Genomic DNA, 20,831 nt, shown 5'->3' with positions numbered 1-20,831 from the left:
CGGATCCTCTGCAGTGGGTCAAAAACAACAGTCTGTATTATTCATGGACTGTGATTTTTCAGTCCTTCTAGAGCCTTTTCTTTTCTGTCTGCTACATTATACTACAGTGGTCCCTCTACTTACGAAATTAATCCGTTCCGAATGCACATTTGTAAGTCGAAAAGTTCGTAAGTCGAAAAGCGGTTTCCCATAGGAATGCATTGGGAACGGATTAATGCGTTCCGGAGCCTAGAAAAAAGACCCAGACCCCCAGTAAGGCTTGCAAACTGCACAGGAACATTTCTTTTCAAGAATAAACAGGCAGTAAACAGGCAGGCAAGTCAAGGAAACCGCATGTAAAATTCTTAAGTCGAGGAAACCCCATCTAAAAATTTGTAAGTTGAAAAAACCGCATCTAAAACCGGATCTAAAACTGCCGTTTGTAACTCGAAAAATACTTATGTCGAGTAGTTCGTAAGTCGAGGGACCACTGTACTATCCTTTTAGTGGTCTCCCATCTAGGCACTGTTTAGGTCATGCCTGCACAACATAAGGCCTGGGGGTCAAGTCTGGCCTGTGGGGACTCTTTTGCTGGCCCACAGAAACAGCAACAACAGGAGCTATGATGAGCTCTTGGCCTGTCCCACTGACAAGCAGCAGTGGCTCAATGCAGTTGGCTGCTTAATGCTCCCTGCCCACCTTGCTGCTCCCCACCCAGGCCAGAGCCCACTGACACCATCCCTCATCCCTCTTTCCCCTCACCTTTCCTCCTGACTTCAACTCTCTACCCTCCTTGCTTTCATTAATATTTTTAATAATTAATTCTACTGTATTCATTAATGTGCTGAAAATTAACCTTGACCCCCATACACCAGGTTGTGGTTGGTAATAGCCCGCTAGGGCATTTGAGTTGTGCACTCCTGGTTTAGGTCCGCACTTGCACAGGGCCACGCTAGATGTAAGATGGGAGATCTCCCAACGTCATTTTATTTGCTTAAAAGCAAAGAGGAATTTGGATCAGGGCCACAGCACTGGGAGACAATTTTTAAACTTTTCCCTTTGCACAACATTCCCAATTTAAATTCCCTTTGAAACCTTTGTTAATTTGAAACTAGAGATATGAAAAGTCTTTTATTTCAATATACTTAATATACTTTATGTATATTATGACCAGTGCCGGCGCATCCATTAAGGCGAACTAGGCAGTTGCCTAGGGCGCCAAAATGGAGGGGGCGCTGGCCAGCCTGCCGCCCCCCCACCCCCCGCCGCCCCCCGCCGCCGCCCGGTGCTGCTCCTTTTCTTTCATGCGCCACACAGCCTGCTGGCGCCCACCCACTTCTCTTTACCCGCGGCCCGCCCGGAGTCGCGAGCAGAGGTGCTGGGCTGCTGGCGGAGCTGCGGGCTGGTCGGACGACGATGAGGTAAGAAGGCGGCGGCGCCAGGCCAGGAGGCAGCGGGGGCCTCATCAAGGCCACCTGGGGCCAGGGGCGGCGGGCGAGGGGGAAGGCGCGGCAGCAGGGGCCTGGCCGCGGGCGGGTGCACGGGCCGTGGCGTGGCCTGGGGACTCCGCGGGGAGAGGCTTTGGGGCATTCTTAAATATGGTTATTTTCCAAGGGAATTATGGCTGACAGGAAAAAACCATCTGGAGCTCAGTTCCGCAAACGAAAGGCAGAAAGAGCCAAGGAAGACGCCAAGCAAGAGGTGTTCTTCCGGAAATACCTTTGTAAAACAAGTACAGAACAAAAAGATGACAGTACCATTGGTGAAACTACCACTGAGGAAACTCCTAGTACAAGTGGTATTGGTCTTACTACAAGTGGTATTACTTCTGAGGACAAAGTCTCACAGTCTGGAGATATTCCAGTGGAACACACAGAAGAAACCGAGGATTTTGAGGAAACTGAGAGTACTGCAGTTACTACAAAACACGTTGGTATTGTGCCTAGCTTGGATTACAGTGACCCTGCTAACTGGCCTAACTATTGCAGTGAAAATTTGCGACAGCTTATTGTTCAGCATGGCCCACGGCAGATTGTATCATATAAATTTCCAAAAGACTCCCAAAAAAGAAAATTCTCTCCTGTATTACAAGAGGAAACTGGCAAATGGTGAAGAAATGTGCCGTCATTGGCTGATATATTCTACCTCAAAAGATGTGGTTTTTTGTTTTTGCTGTAGGCTGTTCAGCAAAAGAGATGGTGGAGCAACAGCTTTACAAGACCCAGGTTCAAAAGACTGGAAGAACATTGGAGCAATTCTGTCGGTACATGAGAGGAGTACTCTCCATCTATACAGTTACCAGGCGTGGAGAGAACTTGAATTGTGCTTACAGAAAGGAAAAACAATTGATAATATCAACCAACAGAAAATAAGGGAAGAAGAGCAATATTGGCGACAAGTCTTGGAACGCTTGATTGCTGCGGTCAGATTTCTTGGCATGCAAAACATGGCATTTCGTGGTACAACTGAAAAGTTGTACAGTGAGAACAATGGAAATTTCTTGAAGCTTGTTGAATTTTTGGCTCTTTTTGACCCTGTCATGACTGAACATGTGCGCAGAGTTAAAGATGAAGAAACTATGGTTCACTGCTTAGGAAAAGAGATCCAAAATGAGCTTATAGAGCTTCTAGCAACTTCCATAAAACAGAACATTTTAGCACATATAAACTCCGCCAAATACTACTCAGTTGTTTTGGACTGTACACCTGATGTTAGTCATACTGAACAAATGACTATGATTGTACGTTTTGTCGATGTCATCATGCCATCAGATCCTGAAACATCTGAGCCTGAGGTTACAATAAAAGAACATTTCTTGGGATTTGTTCCTCTAAAGAAGACTACTAGTGCCTTTATGGCAGAAACTCTTCTTGGGCTGCTTGAGCAAACGGGATTACCACTTGAGCATCTGTATGGTCAAGGTTATGATGATGGGAGTAACATGAGAGGTCAAGAACAGGGAGTACAAAAGAGAGTTCTTGATATAAATCCAGGTGCCTTTTTCGTGCCCTGCAGTGCGCACTCTCTCAGTTTGGTTGTCAATGATGCTGCTAAGAGTTGCCGGGAAGCAACAGGCTTCTCCATGTTGGCTCAACAGATCTATAATTATTTCTCTGCATCAACTCAGCATTGGCAAATACTAACTAGCCATGTACCTACCATTACTGTTAAGCCTTTGAGTCAAACAAGATGGGAGAGTCGGATTGATGCTTTGAAACCACTGAGATATCATCTTGGTAGTATATATGATGCTTTAATGGAGATCTCTAATGAACCACACCCACATAAAACAAGAAGTGAATCTCTTGTTGTAGCTAAGGGTCTTGCTGAAGGCATTAGTAAGTTCAAGTTTGTGGTATCCCTTGTTGTATGGTACAACATGCTTTTTGAAATAAATCTGACAAGCAAACTACTACAAAATAAGGAAACTGATTTAAGTTCAGCTACAAGTCAATTACAAGTAACCAAGAATTATCTTGTGGGCTGTAGGTGTGATGATGGTTTTGAACAAGTTTTGATAGATGCTAGTGTGATTGCAAAGGAGTTAGAAATATTACCAAACTTTGAGACAGAACAATTTAGACAAAGGAGAAAGAAAAAACAGTTTGGGTATGAGGCCCCAGATGAGGCTCCACAAGATCCAAAGAAAAATTCAAAGTGGATTTCTATTATGCTATTTTAGATATGGCCATTCAATCTGTTGAAGAGAGATTCCAACAACTACAACACTATAATTCCGTATTTGGCTTCCTGTATGATATATACAGCATCAACAAAAAATGTACTGAAGATGTACGAAAGGCCTGCAAAACTTTGGAGCAGTCATTGACACACAATGAAAACAAAGATATTGATGCTGAAGATCTGTGCTGTGAACTTCAAGCAGTTGCTCGAAGGCTTCCAGAGTCTATGCCACCACAAAAAGTACTTCTCTTCATACTACAACACAAAATCCAGAATAGTGTGCCTAATGTTTTTGTTTCTCTTAGGATCCTTCTCACACTTCCAGTGTCAGTGGCAAGTGGTGAACGCAGTTTTTCAAAACTCAAACTTATAAAAACACACATACGCTCAACTATGCTCCAAAAGAGACTAGTTGGTTTGGCAACTATATCAATCGAACATGCTGAAGCATCAGCACTTGACCTGAAGGAACTGTTAACAAAATTTGCAAAGGAAAAGGCACGTAAAATAAGATTTTGATTTGCTTGAAATTGAAACATTAAAGAGACTTAAATTTCAGCATCACATTTAACATTTTTCAAAGTGATTTCTGTGCTAAAACTGTGTTCTGTTTGAGAAAATAAATCAGAAATTGTTTTATGACTTGTTTTCACAATTTTTAAAAAATAAATTAACAATTTCAAATTCTGTGCTTTTCATTCTTCCTATAATACATCTGTGTTTGAAATATGATTGGCGGGTGGGGGGGGGTGCCAGAAGGTGATCTCGCCTAGGGCACAAAAAACCCTAGCACCGGCCCTGATTATGGCTTCAGAGACATTATCCCTGATACACACTGGATAATTGAGAAAGCCAAACAATACCAAAAAGAAATCAATATGTGCTTTATTGACTACAGAAAAGCATTCAGTTGCATCAGCCATGTCAAGTTGCGGAATACCCTTAGAAAACTGGGCATCCCAGAACATCTCATAGTTCTCATGAGAGACCCATACACAGGACAGGAAGCCACAGTCCAGATGGAACATGGTGAAACAGACTGGTTCCCGATCGGCAAAGGAGTAAGGCAAGGCTGTCTACTTTTTCCTTATTTATTCAACTTATATGCTAAGCATATACTGAGAGAAGCTGGACTGGAAGTGTTGGAGATAGAGTTCCATTGCATCAGCCTTTTGCACAGACTATCCCAATGACTGCTAGGGGCACTGAGAGAAGAGATAGTGAGTAAGGGTCTCCCTAGCTGTTCCTATCTGTCTCTACTCTAATAACTCCTCAGGCATTTCCTATGGTGAGTCAGAATCCCTTCCATTCCTCTTGGAGAGCAGATGGAAACATCTCTCTCCCCCTACCTATTCATTATGTACCCTATAGATAGGATTAGGTCTTTCCTATCTAAAGTGTACTTCACCAATAAATCTACTTAGTATTTAGATTCTACAAGAATCTCCATAAGTCTTCTATAAATAGCTGCAAAAACTTAACTCTGCATTCTATTCTGTAACCGGAGTGGGTAGCTTCTTTTGTGCTCTGCTAATTAATCACAAAACCCATCATGGGTAAATTCACCCTCCAACCGGAAGAAGATGAGCGTGGTTTTAACGTTGGAGGAAGAAACATCAATAACCTGAACCACACTGATTACACCACCCTAATAGCTGAGAATGCGGATGATCTGCAAGCTCTAGTAAAGTAATGAAAGTTAAGGAGCACAGTGAAAAAATGGGATTACGACTAAATGTAAAGAAGATTAAACAAATGAAAATGGGTACAGCAACCAGCCTCAGAACTGATAATGAAGACATTGAAGTGGTGGATAGCTTCTCCCTTTTAGGACTGACCATCAACAGTAAAGGATCCAGCAGTCAAGAAATACACTGCAGACTACTTAGTTAGTTAGTTAGTTAGTTAGTTAGTTAGTTAGTTAGTTATTTGATTTCTATATCGCCCTTCCAAAAATGGCTCAGGGCGGTTTACACAGAGAAATAATAAACAGCATGTGGTAAGGTTGCAATGAAGGCCTTGGAAAGGATATTTAGATGCTGTGATGTGTCTATGCCTACAAAGATTAGAATCATTCGGACAATGGTTTTTCCCGTGACACTCTATGGATGTGAAAGTTGGACTTTGAAGAAGCGAGATAGAAAAAGTATTGACGCTTTTGAACTTTGCTGCTGGAGAAGTCTTTTGAGGATACCATGGACAGTCAGGAAAACAAACAAATGGGTCATAGAACAAATCAATCCAGAATTTGCACTCGAGGCACAAATGTCCAGGCTCAAACTATCATACTTTGGACGCATTATGCAAACACCCAGCTCCCTTGAGAAGTCCAAAATGCTGGGAAATGTTGAATAATGTTGAAGGAAAGAGAAGAAGAGGACGACCAGCAGCAAGGTGGATGGGCTCGATTACAACAGTAATGAATGCACCACTGAGAGATCTTAAAGGCCAAGTTGAAGACAGATAATCTTGGAGAGAATCTATCTATATGGTCACTAAGAGTGCTTGATGGCATTTAATCAGTCAATGTGATGACTTCATATGAAACATGTGTTTTTTCTGTGTCATATATGCCATATTCCTCTGCTTCAATGGCCTGCGGTTGAGACAACTGATAAATAAATCTCTTTCAAATTCTGAAGCATAATATGTAAAGAACAATGGTGCATAAACATTAAGAAAATCCACTGTTGATGTAATAGGAACATACAGACATAAGAGGTCGCCATATACCAAGTCAGACCATTGTCTGTCTAGCTCAGTATTGTCTTCACAGACCGGCAACAGCTTCTCCAAGGTTGCAGGCAGGAATCTCTCTCAGACCTATCTTGGAGAAGCCAGGGAGACAACTTGAAACCTTCCAGAGCAGCTCCATTCCCTGAGGGGAATATCTTGCAGTGCTCACACTTCTAGGCTCCCATTCATATGCAACCAGGGCAAACCCTGCTTAGCTAAGGGGACAAGTCATGCTTGCTACCACGAGACCAGCTCTCCTCTGGTTACAGTGTCATCTTAGGATTGTGGAGACCCAGATTCAAATCCCCACTCGGCCATAAAGCTCACTGAGTAACCTTGGACCAGTCACTCTCTCACAGCCTAACCTACCTCACAAGGTTGTGTGAGGACAAAAAGGGGGTGTCTCACCTACACTGCTCTGAGCTAGGGATGTGCACGGAACTGTGGCGGGGAGGTTTGAAGGCGACGGGGGTGCCACTGTAAGGGTAGGGGAGGATGCACTCACCCCGCCCGCCGCTTTCCCCCTGGCTCATTGCCAGTAAAAGCCTTTGGGGCTGCAGCGTACCTCCCTGCTGCCTCTTCCCCCTCCTCGGCCAGAAGTGGCCGGAAGTACCGGGCGCATGTGTGCCTGCTGCGAATAATAAATAAATAAATGCCATTCTGCGTCAGGTTTACAAATTCTCCTTCAAGTTTACAAATCTATGGTGCGGCCACATTTGGAGTATTGCATGCAGTTCTGGTCACCGTAACTTAAGGACATTGTAGAACTGGAGAAGATGCAGAAGAGGGCAACCAAGATTATCAGGGCGCTGGAGCAGCTTCCTTATGAGGCAAGCAGTGGCAGAACATGGTCGCTGGCAGCCCGTGTGCGGCTGTGGCTGTGGCGGCGGCCCCGCTCAGCCCTCCTCCCGCGTCTAACATCAGACGCAGGGTTAGCCACACCCCCGCATCTGTTGTCAGATGCAGGGGGCGTGGTCTGGCTCCCGAACAGAGCCTCAAGGCTCCGTTTGGCAGCAGATGGAGTCTAGCTCCTGAAGGGGCCGCGCGGCCCCTTTGAGAGCTAAATGAAGGCTGGCGCTGTGTTCGCAGCGCAACCAGGAGCAGCTCTTCCCTGGGAAGAGCCGCTCCTGGCTGCCTTCATTTAGCTCCCGAAGGGGCTGTGCGGCCCCTGCAGGAGCTACCTAGGCTGGCGCTGCATTTGTAGTGCCGGCCATTTAGCTCCTGAAGGGGTTGCACGGCCCCTTTAGGAACGACTTAGGCTGGTGCTGCATTCGCAGCACAGCCAGGAGCAGCTCTTCCCTGCCTTAAAGGCAGGGAAGAACCACTCCTGGCCGCGCCGCAAATGCAGCGGCCATTTAACTCTTGAACGGGGGCCATGCGGCCCCCAGTCGGGAGCTAAACTAGCAGCCCCGCGCCTGACATCATGACGTCATCCCATGAAACTGAAGGCTGGGAAATTTAGGACCAACAAAAGGAAGTACTTTTTAACACAGTACATAATCAATATACAGAATTATCTGCCACAGGATGTGGTGATGGCCACTAGCTTGGGTGGCATTAAAACGGGCTGAGACAAATTCACGGAGGACAGGTCTATCAATGGCTACTGGTCTGGCGGCTATAGGCCACCCCCCAGGGGCATAGCAAGGGTGGAGTGGGCCCAGAGACAAGATTTTAAAAAGGGCCCCCCACATTGAAGCTCAGCTCATGAAGTAAAGAACTCTTAAATGAGGCTGAATAGTGGTAACAAAAAGCATGTGTGTGTGTGTGTATATATATGTGTGTGTGTGTGTGTGTGTGTGTGTATATATATATATATATATATATATATATATATATATATATATATATGCCACAATAGAACATCATACTAAATTATTTTTACAAAGGTTTTGTAAATTGTGGATGATGCAAGTCATTTAATGATACTAGACAAAGACATGCTGTTCTGGTAGCTCCAGGTCTTAACACTCGCATCAGTTTCAGCAGAGGCATAACTAGGGAAAATGGCGCCCGGGGCAAGCACTGAAATTGCCCCCCCCGCCGCCGCCCCCCCAGCATACATCTGACTGACACACATGTTTCAGAAAACTTTTATTTTAAAAATTTAAAAAATTACAAAAAATACCAAAAATTTCAAAATGCGATAAATAACCAAAAATGCGATAAATAACCAAAAATGCGAATTCTCCCTCCAAGTAGCCCAGAGTGGTGCACTACATACTTAGGTTTTTCCTCACAAGCAACAACCCTGTGGAGTTGGCTTGTATCTCAAACAACAGAATTATGATGCAATGATGATACACACCACATTATACTTTGGTTTTTCCTCACAAGCAAGAGACAATCTCCAAAGGTCCTGGCATATAACCCCCTCCCCCATTTTTCTTGCCAAACTTTGTGTCTTTAGCAGGATACCACAGGCACTTGTTAAAGCTAACACTGCAGGTTTTTCTGAAATAGAGCTGTTATAGGAGCACTTCAGCGTAAACTGAGATCACAAGGCAAGCTTTCACAGTGCAAAAACGAGCATGCAAGCAAGCAGAACTCATGGTAAAACTCTCTTGAAACACCTTGTAACAATGCACAGGCAGCTATGTTACACTGCTTGAGTCAACTCACACTGCTGTACTACCCAGGCTGTGAGAATTGACTCCCAGTTCCATATACATGCATGCATTTAAGATTGAGTGCCAAAGAATCTTTATGATTGTTTTTCTTTCTTTTGGGGCGGAGAGAGGAGCGTATAATGCAAACATTAACACCTGTTAGGCACCTGAGACCATAGTTGGGCAGCTAAATAAAAGCCTGATTCTTTAATATGTTTTTCCCCCCACATGTGGCTTCTGTAGTTTTTGCAACTCATTCTCACCCTGACACTTGGTCTGCTGCTTCCACCCGCCCGCTGCCGAATCCTTTCTTCCATGCCGGGTGTCCGTGTGTGTCCTCGTCGTCCTGCCTGCACCTGCTGCAGTGCAGCCCCAGCCCCAGCAATGACACTTTCCTCCACGATGGCGACCGCGCCACCATGTGCAGGCGAACAGAGGAGGACAGACGCACCGCACACATGCGCAGCGCGACTCGGCACGCCGGCCGAGTCGCGCGTGCGTCACTGACTAGAGACCCTCTGGCTGGCAAGCCACTAGAGGGCCTCTTTCTGGCTGTTCCAGACTAAGCGAGCGATGGAGCGAGCGAGCCTCAGCCAAGGGCAGGCGCAGTGAGCAGCATGAAAGGTGCCCGCCGCGGCGCCCGCTGCCAAGCCAGGCCACTGTCTGGCCACAAGCAAAGCAATGGGGGGGGGCACAGGCGGGCAGGCACAGTGAGCATCATTAAAGGCGCCCACCGCCGCCAAGCCAGGCCACTGACTGGCCACCAGCAAAGCAAAGGGGGGGTGCGGGGGGCGCGGAAGGGACCGCTCATGGGGGAGGGGGGCCGACACGCTCCCTTGACTGCTGCAGTGCTGCTGCACTGAGCAGGAGAAATGTGTATTTAAAAAAATGTTGTTGTTTTTAAAAAAAAAAATTGGTCATGGCGGCGCCCCCCATGTGACCCGAAAATATGGCGCCCGGGGCACGTGCCCCCCCTGCCCCCCTATAGTTACGCCTCTGAGTTTCGGAGGATGAATACAACTGAAGGAAGCCCGGGTGGGTGTGCGGCTGGGGGAGTCAGTCACGTGACTTGCCTCTGGGGGCCCCCCAAGGCAGTGGGCCCCCAGACAACTGCCTCCCCTTGCCCTATTATAGTTACGCCCCTGCCACCCCCAGCCCCAAAGGCAAGATGCCTCTAAATACCTGTTGCAGGGAGCAACGGCGTAGTGATGGGAAGGCTTGGAGGGAGGACGAGGCCTGCAGAAGGACCAATCCAGAGGGCTGGGTGGGAACTATACACACAGTCTCACCTCCTGGAGGGGAGAATGCTTTTGTTCTGTGAGTTCAGTCTGTCCCAGGAGAGCCCACTCTCCCCGCAGATGATCCTGCTGGGAGCCCTGAACGGCTGGATCGGCTGCCCACACGATTGTCAGCTCTGTGATGGAGCCGGAGGGGGCTGGGGGCCAATCGCCCCCTGGAAGCTCCAGCATGCCCTGTGCGAGCGTGCAGGGCATGCTGGCGAGACCCTGGAACCAGGAGGCGGCTTTTCACCTCTCCTCCGGGGGTCTCCTCATGAGTAGCTGCGCTGCCAAGCCGTACCGCGGCTACTCACAATAAAAAGAACTGGGTTTGCGGAGCACTCGCTCAGCAAAACCAGTTTTAGGGGAGGGGTACTTAGACGGGTTAACCGCCTGGGAGCCACCAGGCTCGCCTTCGAGCCCGGTGGCTCACACGGTCAGCCAAAATCGGGCTAGGCTCCCCTAGCCTGATTTCGGCTGATCGTCAGAATAGCCTCTTCATATTGCATAGCTTTTCTTTAAATCTAATAATAAATGCTTGTTGTTTTAGTGTGCTTTTTTCCATTTGGGTTTGCCATAATCACATGCTTCTGAAGGCCTAGGACTGCTCAGCCCCTTTTGGGAGGGTTTTGCCACTTTACCCCCCTCCCAGGAACCTTATATGGAGAGTGGGTTTCCCCACATCAAAATAAGGTGGATGGTGGCAGCCTACTTTGGACCCCTTAAGTCAAGGATTCAACCCCAGTGCATTCCCCCTCCTCCTCTGGCTCAGGTAGGAGTCATGACAAAGAGCAAAAGAGAGGGCATGCCCTCACCTCTTGCCTGTGGGCTCTCAAGAGCATCTGGTGGGCCACTGTGTGAAACAGGATGCTGGACTGGATGGGCTTTGGGCCTGATCCAGCAGGGCTGTTTTATATTTGGGCCTGATTCATCAGGACTGTTTTATATTCTGGTGTTTCCCCTTCCAGCACAAGAAGAGAGAAACAGGTGGAAGAGTAAGAAAGTAAGTGTAAGGCACGAGTTGAAGCCTGTTGCACCTGCAACAGGCACACTCAAGGGAACATCTTTTGCAAGCCATTCCTGCCTCCCCTGGTTTACAAGTACTCACTGCAGGGATTTAACACCATTACACTGAGAGCCCCAAACCCTTTCTATTCCCATATCTGCTGGAGATGCAGACTGGGGTATGGCAAAGATTGACAATATGACGGTTGGTTATCACTTTCTGTGGTGAGATTTGTTGATGTAACAGCTAGGGTGGGCATGACATTTTACTAGGGAGACCATTTTAATGGTCACATTTGAATGTGGGGGAAAATTAACATTTAGATTTTAATGTGTTCTAATGTGTTTTTATTTATAATTTTTATCTTTTTATTAATTTTAAATGTGTTATATTATATGTTTTAATTCTGTAAACCACCTAGAGATTTTTATACTAGGCGGTATATAAATTCAATAAATGAATAACAATAACAATAACAACAATTATATTTTTTGTCCTGACTCTCAAGTCTGCCCTCTTCCCAACCGGGATGGAATTAGACAACTCTGATGAAGGAATAGGGTTTGAGCCCCCACCCCCGTCACTCCAGCGGAGTCCCAACCCCCCTTCTGCCTCTCTCCTTGTGGCCTGAGGATGTTGCCTTGCCCCCTTCATCTAGTTTAGAGGAGAAGGCCACAGTCACACTGGCTCAATCACTGATAGTCCAGCTATACCACAGTCAGTGTCTGCATAACAAGGCATGGGCCCTGTAAGTTCCCTCGCACTCCAGGGCAGGGGTGTGGCCAGGCTCTACTTCCCCTTTGGAAGGGTTCAGTGGGTTGCAGAAGAAGTATTCCTGTGTAAGTTCCTTATAGGTCTGGTTCTCCAGCTCTTGACTTACACTTGTTCTATCATAATACCTGGCTCTTGACCTTGGCTTATGTTTGCTCCCTTGAAGAAGATCTGGCTCTTGACCTTGGCTATGTTTGCTCCTTTGTAGAGGAGACTCCCTGGCCCTTGACCTCTACTTGCTGACCTCAGCCTAGCTCTGTTGGAGTCTGTCCTTATTCCACAGGAGACATGATCATTATCCAATAGTATATTTGTGATGCCATCATGTGGTTTTGCTCCTCATCTGGTGTGAAGGGGGGAATTTTCTGTAGTTCTATTAGGATTTTCTCTTTTTTAGCCTACTTTCCTTAAGGAAAATAAGTGCATGAGGTCACCCAGCTTTTTGTGTATGTGTGTCCCTCTACCAACTTCACAATACCTGGACCGATTTGAACCAAATCAGAAGAGGGTTAATGTGAAGATGGTAAATATCAGTTAAGATTATAGTGAAAGCAGGCAGATTAGTACTTACCAGAACTTCTTGTCTTGTTTCTGAGGACTCCATTGCTGGGAGAAGAAATGCCCAACTTTAGAGCTGAGATGTGTGCACTGGGGATGGATCCTGGACTAGTAAACAGAACTGGGCATGTGCTGGTGAGAAAATGTGTCTTTTGAAAAATGTTGCATAAAGTATTTGGGATGTGAGTGTGTACAGTATATGCATTATAGGCATGGTTGGGTCCTGGAAATGACCAAATGTTTATAGGCAATTTAAGGCTGGAATGCTTATTCACAAAAGCTGTGGTTGCCTACTAATTATGTGTCATTAAAAACTGTTTTTCTTATATTGCCCTCAAGATGGAGATCACAGATACCATGTAATAATGACACACTGATTAATTTAATATGTTACAGGTCAGTATTGACAGAATTACAGGTTTGTTTCCTTGTCTTTCTCTGACCTTTGCCCTGATGCTGCATATCCCATTTCTTGTTTGATACTCAAGTCTGGTGAAGTTGTCATCCCCTACTGGAAGAGGTTAGAATTTATTATCTATGGCCTAGAGGCTATTTGTGACCCTACATCTTTAAAAGCCACACACTGAGCTACCCCCAGTAATTAATATGATCTGCACAGGTTTAAATGCATACAACTCTTTTCACTGGCTGAGAAAATAGAAGCGCATCACAGTTTGGATGTGGTGCTGGCTCACTTTGGCTCTTTGCAAGTTCTGACTTCGGGTAACATTTCACAGTAACAAGATGTTAAAGGAACATGTTCATGCACAGACTTGAACCAGACTGTCCTCTTAGTGGGTCTCTCCCTGGTTTCTGACCTTATCAAAAAATGTGTTCTCACCCAATCATTTTCAGGGTTCAACCACTAGAGATTGCTCTTTGCTATGATGTAGCTCTGCAATTATTGGACTGAAGTTAGAGTTTGCCTGATACTAAGATATGAAGGAATTAGCATAGACAAGGCCTACTCTGGTATTCTATGATAGTGCATTTGCAGAATAAATTAGGACCACTCATAGATCTCTTACTTTACAGAAATTAGATTTAAAATAGGCTAGACTTAATTTGAGCTAGGACTCACAAATGCTTGGTTCTGTTTCTGTGGCCAGAGCTAAGCCTTGGAACTCAAGGAGATAGATAAATATAAAAGTATTTGCACTGACAGCTCTGTAAGTGTACAGGTAATAATCCCCGAAGTCCTCTCCCCTTGCTGAAACTAAGCTTGAGTATACAGTATGTAACTGAAATGAGCACATATTCTTTTGGTCTATCTGTGTCTCCATTTCCCCCTCCCTTTATTGCCTCTATGTCAAATATAAGCTCCTGTAAGCTCCCTGGGATAGATACCTGTCTTTTTATTTTTACTCTGTAAAGTGTCATCCACATTAATGGCATCATAATAATAATGGTGGAGATTAAAAGGAATTGCATAGCTCCCACCCTATGCTGATCATAAGCAGCCTGAGCAGTTTCTTGGGGCAGTCATAATTTTGGGGATGTCAAGGAAGCAATGTGACCAATCAAGAGGAACACTACAGAATCTCTTGCAAGGTCACAGAGGATGTGGTGGTGCAATTTAGGATTGCAAAGGAGTCTGAGGCACTCATCCCAGAGAATGCAATACAGCTGTCTTTGGCAGCAAAATGCATTGGACTAGCAGCACTTGTATGAATATCTTATACCAGACACAACTCCTTCTGTTTAGTTATTATGATCATTGATCAAATACACAGTCCAAACCCGGACACAACTCCTTGTGTTCTACAGGATAAACTGAATAATTCTACCTTTCTTACAGATTTGCCCTCACTTAGGGGGAACAAAACATCCTACATATTTTGCAGGATTTTAACCCTATTTTAAAGCTATTAGTAGTCAACTGTTAGTCTGGTGCCCTTCTGGGCAAAATAGCAGTCATGGGGCAATCTGAATCAGGACCATGGTGGAAATTCATGCAAAGGCAAACAACATGTTTAATATTCACATAATCTGTTGTTTGGATCAGAATCTGTATGAAAGAATGTCATGTGAGGAGTGTGAATCGTGGATGTGCTGGAGAGCATGTGGGGAACTGCCACAAAGATGATACTGCAAATAAAAACACACATCTGCAAGTTTCCACAGATTGACTGACTTATTTCTCATGTACCAATTCAGACACTTAGGACTGACTCCAGGTTCTAGGGGCCCCTCATTAAACCGCTCCCCACAGGCCCTCCCCTAGCTGGGTGGGCCCCAAGGGAGTCGCTGTGCCCTCACCACATGAAGGCTATGGGTACAGAGGGGGGCTTAGGAATCAGCAGTGGGCCTTTGGCAGCTGCCCGGTGATTCCAACCGCTGATACTAGCCCTGCAGAAGCCCACTATCTAAAACTTTTTAAAAAACAACAACAACCCCAAAACAGGGTTTGCTTCCCTTTGGGGTCTGAGCAACTTTGTGATTCAAGAAGACTGCTGCCCCTGAATAAACATGAGGCAACTATGTAACTGGGTGTGGGTGAGGAGTGGACTGCAGAAATATAAGAATTTTGTTTCTTAATTTGTATCCTTTCCTTCAGCACATCAATTTTTCTAGAGCAGCTTAAAAATGAAAATGAAAACCATAGAAAGCAACAATTAAAAAGATACAGGCCGATAAACATGCAGCAAATAAAACTGCTTTGAGGAGCCTGGAAGAATAAAAAGGTCTTTGCATGGCACTGGAATAATGTCCAAATAGGCACTGCCAGGGGATCCTCCCTGGGAAGGGAGCTCCAGTCCCAGAGCACGGCAGCCAAGGAAGTCAGTCTTTCCCCAGCCACCCAGAGGAGATCCTCTGCTGAAGATTTCCGTGTTTGAGCTTTGAATTGAGCTTGGAAACTGACCCAGAGCCAGTGGAATGGCATTGGCACTGGTGAGATGGGGTCCCAACTTTCAATCAGCAGCCTAGCAGCTATGTTTTGAACAAACTGCAGCTTCTGAACAGGGGCGTAGCAAGGTTGGAGTGGGCCCAGAGACAAGATTTTAAAATGCCCCCCCCCCTCACTGAAGCTCAGCTCATGAAGTGAAGAAACTTTAAATGAGGCTGAATAGTGGTAACAAAAAGCATAGTTTATATCTCTATCTCTTATCTCCCTCTATCTATCTCTCCTATCTGCCACAATAGAACATCATCCTGAATTAAAAAAAAAAGGTTTTGTAAATTGTAGACGATGCAAGTCATTTAATGGGACTAGAGAAAGACATGCTGTTCTGGTAGCTCCAGGTCTTAACACTCACATCCATTTCGGAGGATGACTACAACTGAAGGGAGCCCGGGCGGGTGCACAGCTGGGGGAGTCAGTCATGTGACTTGCCTCCGGGGGGCCTCCCCCCAAGGCAGTGGGCCCCCAGACAACTCCATCCCCTTGCCCTATTATAGTTACGCCCCTGCTTCTGAACAATCTTCAATGGCAGCTCCATGCATGGCAGTAGTGTGTTCTGGAGATTACTAGAGCATGGCTAAACTTGGCCAGGAGGGACAGCAACTGGGGCACCAGTCTCAGGTGGTGATGAAAGCCCCACCAACAGATCTCCATCTTATCCGGGCTGATCTTCAATATATTGGCCCTCATCCAGCCCATTACTGATTCTAGGCACTGGTTCAGCATCTCCATTGCCTCAGCTGAAGCACATGTTAAGGAGAGAAAGAGCTGGGTTTCATTAGAATACCAATGTCACCTCATCCCAGATCCCCAGATGATCTTTCTCAGTGGCTTCATGTAGATCAGGACTGCACAACTTCAGTCCTCCAGCTGCTGTTGAACTACAACTTCCATCATCTCCAGCCACAGTAGCCTGGGAAGATGGGAACTATAGTCCACATCTGAAGGAGGGCCCAAGTTGTGCAGCCCTGATGTAGATGTTAAAAGGCATGGAGGACATCGTGCATAGCCTTGTAGAACCCCATAGCACAAGTGTTCTCAGGCTGAGCAATAGTTCCCCAGCACCAGTGTCTGTTCAGACTGGAACAGAAGCACTGAAAGACTGTACCCAGTCCCCACCCAGTGAGCCTATCCAGAAGAAGCTTATGGTCATAGATTGCTGACAGCAGTTTCTGTGAGGAACATAAAAGGTCATTTGGGCTGAAGTCATATGGGCTAAAAACAAGAGGAGCTGTGTACTATGGCCAGGACAGGAGAGGAACACCCAGAGATAAAGCAGCTGCAGGCCAAGAAACTGAGGGGAAAGGGGCCCCAACAAGCAGATGGGACAATTGGCCCATGAAGCTGGGAACAGGAGACCCAGGAAACAGGCTGGCTGAAGCAAGGGGAACAGAGTAGAGTAGACAGTGAGTGAGTTGAGGAGCAATGACATGAGGAAGCAGTGGGCAGAGGGAAAGAAAAGCCAATACATGGGGAATAAGAGGGCTAGTGTGGGGCAGAGCGCATGGGCAGTGTGCCAAGGAGACAGGAGTGGGGACTAAATGCCACACATGGGCCTGCTCTCCTACATGAAAAGTAGCTGGGCAGTTGGACATGGGCCGACACCCATTAGATCCAATACTGGGAGGAAGCCCTGTTCATGGCCAAGGTGGAGGGTGGTACTGAAGAGGGTCTGTTCAGTAAATGGAAGCCTCGAGGTGACAAACTGGCCTGTTCATACATACTTCTTGATTGAAATAGCAAGCTTCCCCTTTGGCCAATGTTTAACCACATGTGGTCTGAAATGGACTGAGTAGTCCCATTCACTTGAGTGAGTCTGTTTTACAGTAATAAGAATTTGCAAACTACTCTTCCCTAAGGAGACATAGATGGTTCCTGGGGAGGTGCCAGTGGTCCCCTTCTCTCACTTGAAAGTACCATACAAATGCTAAATATTACAACCACTAAATATCCAGTGTGGCAGTGTGAACAGGAGGCAGTGTGAACCTCCCCCTCCACCCGCTTCCCTACCACTACAAAACAAGTCACCTTGGTTACCCCATTGCCTCTGCTATCCACGTCTGGGAACAAAGGAGCAAGTTTTCCATTTTCTGCCAGTTTTCCTTTGGAGGGCGGGGCTTGCAAAGTTTCCTGTTTCCTTACTCCACCCCAACGTTTAAGCCGCTGCCGTTTCCATCCCGACCCAGGAGGACAAGGAGCGAGAATGCTGCTGCTGTCGCTCAGCAAATCATTGTCGCTGGTTATGAACCGATGAAGCTGCCTTATGCTGAGTCAGATCTTTGGTCTACTGAGCCCAAGACTGGGTGGCTCCAGGCAGCTGCTGTTTCCCTCACTTTGGTAATGGCACATTTTGAGAAACCCTGTCTTAGAGAGCAATTAAGTGCTTCCGGACTCGACACAGCACGTCCTCTCTGTCATCTTAATTGAACTACTGCACAACTTAGTTTCAGCACTGAGGTTTAAGTGACCCGCCCAGGCTTCTTCAAGAAGTCTGTGGCACAGAAAGCCTATTAATGCACCTTTCCGCCGTGCTTGATTTACCGTTAATAGTTTAGCTGGCTGATCCAAGCCGTCGCTATGCAGTAGGCTGGCTACTGTTCGCGGACCCCGCGCCCTTGGTTAGCGAACTCCTCAGCACACGAGGAGTCTGCTTTTCTCTCTGGAAAACAACCTACACATTAGTAGTAGCGCTATCCCAAACAAACGAGGATGGCCTTGGGCCCCGCAGCAACCATTCCTCTCTACCTTGCTAGCATTTGAATGAACACACGCAACGACGGAGGAGAGTTTTGCTGAAGCTGAGGATATATTTTAAAAATAACAATAACACAATCTGGCGATCCCGATTTCCTCAGCAGGCTCCCTGCGGACGGATCACTGGCGAGGATTTCAAGGTAGAATGAACGAGCCAATCAACCACACCCGTCTTCAGCCCTTCTGGTGGGGGCTCTGCTACTGCACGAAGGGGCTGCCCTGGGAAGAGGTGGCTTGGCTGGTGGCTCCAATGGCCGCTTTACTTTGCAAGGCAGGTTGCACGGGGCGGCGGCGGCGGCGGCGGAGAAGGAGGAGGAAGGGGGCGACTGCATTCTGCTCAAGCGAAGCGGCAGCCGCAGCAGCAGGCGGAGGAGGAGGGAGCGCTGCACGGCCGAGGCCCGCCGCTCCTGACCGATGTCAAGGCGCTCAGGCGCCTGTGGAGCAGTTGGCAAGGGAAAACTCGGGCAGTTACTCTCGGGATCTGCGGCGGGCCCCCGAGACTTGGGGGCTCGGCTGCTATGCCTAAGCTCTGGTTGGTCTCCGTAAGGCTCCTGGCTGCCCTAAGACCGCAAGCGCCCAGGGCAGCTCCGCTCCAGGGAACAGCGAGGCGTTAGCGTCCTGGCTGGCCCTGGAGGAGAGACCAGCTACAGGAACGGAAGGCGGGGGGGACAGGCGGGGGCGGGCGGGGGTGATTGCAGTGCAGTAGTCGGCCCAGCCCCACTTCAGTCCCCGGGCCCGAGTAAGGAGGAAGCGAATTGCTTCGAGCCTTGTCGCTAGTTCCAGGAGCTTTCTCCAATCTATGGGGAAGGAGAAGAGCTTATTAGTCTGTCTTCCAACCCAGCTGCTGGGCGAGTCATTGGTTAGGGACTGGATTTCCCTCCCCCACCCCACCCCGATGTTGGGAAGCGGCCTGGTTGTGCTCTGCATCGGTGGAAATTCGTCTCCCCAGTTTATGCCGGGGGTGCAGTGTGGCCCCCGCCACCGTCCCTCACTCCGGAAGGGCGATTCCCCCGCCTCCCCCCCCCCCGGCGTGGGGCCACAGAGCAGCCAGATCTCACTCATGCTCCAGCCATTTGTTCTAGGAGAGTTCAGCTCCCCTCCCATTAATCGGCCGCGGAGGGTTGGGTGAGAAGCGGGGGGGGGGGGCGGGGGGAGGAGAGGACGGAGCCTTTCTTCACTCGCCACCACCCCCATTGTTGGCTGGAGATAAGGGAACAGGCTGACCTGCCTACAGTGCCTAGTTTCCCCCATTGTTGGGCGGGAGTTTGGGGATGGCCTGGCTTCGTCTTACTCCCAACGTTAATAGCGGAGGAGCAAGCCCTCCCAGCGTTCCTCCTCCCAGTCTGAGCGGGGCAGGCTTGCGAGGTTACCTAGGCTCTGTGGCCACCATCATGCATGCATGGAGTGAAAAACAGTTTCGAGCATACGCAGCACCCTGTACTTGGGAGAGAGCCCCGAGACAGCCCTCAGCCCTGTTGGCTGGTGGTCACGGGGCGTCTGAGGGGCTCCCCCTCCCCTCCTTAGCCCTGGCAAGGAGAGCGACGGCTGCCCAGCGGGTGGGTGGGCGAGCTCAACAGCCACCATCTTTGCTCGCTCCTGCTCTCTTCTGCAGCGCTTGGCGGGGGAGTTAGCAAAGGCCTGGCCTCAGAGGCGGCGCCCTGCCGGGCTGGCTTGGTACGAAGCGACTTGTTTAGGCTATGGGGAAGGAGGGTGCTGGGCGCTGGCAGTGAGAAAGGCAGGGCTTGTCCAGCGCGGGTACAGAAGAGAGCTGCGGCGCCATGTGCCGTGGGAGGGAAGGGAGGGAGGCCGCCGAGGCCAGGCCCGTGCAAGCCGACACCAGCCGGGGAGCGCAACCCTTGGAAACAGGCTCAAAAGCCAGAGCAATAGGTGGGGTATGGAGGGTCGGCAGCAGGGAGCGCTCGTGGGTAGCTACAGGCGCAGGGGCCGTATGGTGCCCAAAGGGAGACTGTGTGTGTGCATGGACAAGCTGGCGCGTGCGCGCTGATTGGACAGCGCAGCTTTTGCTGTTGCTGAACCCCAAGAGTCAGTGAGGGGGCGCGCGCGAGCGCGCACGGGGGACAGTAGTGTGGACGAGCGTGCGGCGACGCGCGGGAGTGCGCGCGCGCGCGCGGAAAGGAGCGAGCAACCGAAAGGGACTGGCAGGCAGCTGTGGTGGAGACGGAGCTGGTAGGGCCCGGAGGAGCCAAGTCGGCTCTTCACTTTGGCCCTGTACTGGGCGGGGGGAGGGCAGAGTCGGACGGGGATGGGGGTAGGCAAATTGAAGGGAGACTTCCCTGCCCTTCCAAAGGGATGAGACATCTCTGCGGTGTGATTCCACGCGGACGTTGCAAGGGCGCTGCAAGCAAACCACCCCTGGAGGGCCTCTGGAAATGGGGTGGGGGGCATCCCTGCCAGCCGGTGTCGGGCCTAATGCAGAAGCAGGGCTGTGCTGAAAGGAGCGTGGGGGAGACTCAAGGTCCAGAAGCCTTTGCTGAACTACTCGGTGTTTGCGAGCTGGAGCTTTCGGGGGGAGGAGGAGGAGGTGGCTGCGGGGG

At 48.4% G+C, this 20,831-nt stretch overlaps 1 protein-coding gene and 1 pseudogene across 8 annotated transcripts in view; both read left to right on the top strand.

Moving 5' to 3' along the window:
• The first annotated feature begins 2,425 nt into the window (after positions 1-2,425).
• LOC128343995 (uncharacterized) lies at positions 2,426-18,687 on the top strand (annotated as a pseudogene).
• The window catches only part of NSD1 (nuclear receptor binding SET domain protein 1), a 104,489-nt gene continuing 101,497 nt past the window's right edge, over positions 17,840-20,831 (top strand). The window contains exon 1 of one of the 8 annotated variants that reach the window (XM_053294501.1): positions 17,840-17,859. The gene's annotated coding sequence lies outside the window, so the exon portion shown is untranslated. Of the gene's footprint in view, positions 17,860-18,266; positions 18,417-18,598; positions 18,809-19,525; positions 19,951-20,250; positions 20,464-20,623; positions 20,753-20,831 lie in introns of those variants that run through there. The other 7 variants (XM_053294500.1, XM_053294499.1, XM_053294497.1 and 4 more) reach the window with 7 other exon arrangements.

This window comes from Hemicordylus capensis, chromosome 2 (genome assembly GCF_027244095.1).
Source record: "Hemicordylus capensis ecotype Gifberg chromosome 2, rHemCap1.1.pri, whole genome shotgun sequence".
Taxonomy (NCBI): domain Eukaryota; kingdom Metazoa; phylum Chordata; class Lepidosauria; order Squamata; family Cordylidae; genus Hemicordylus; species Hemicordylus capensis.
This window is presented reverse-complemented; position numbering and strand designations above follow the sequence as displayed.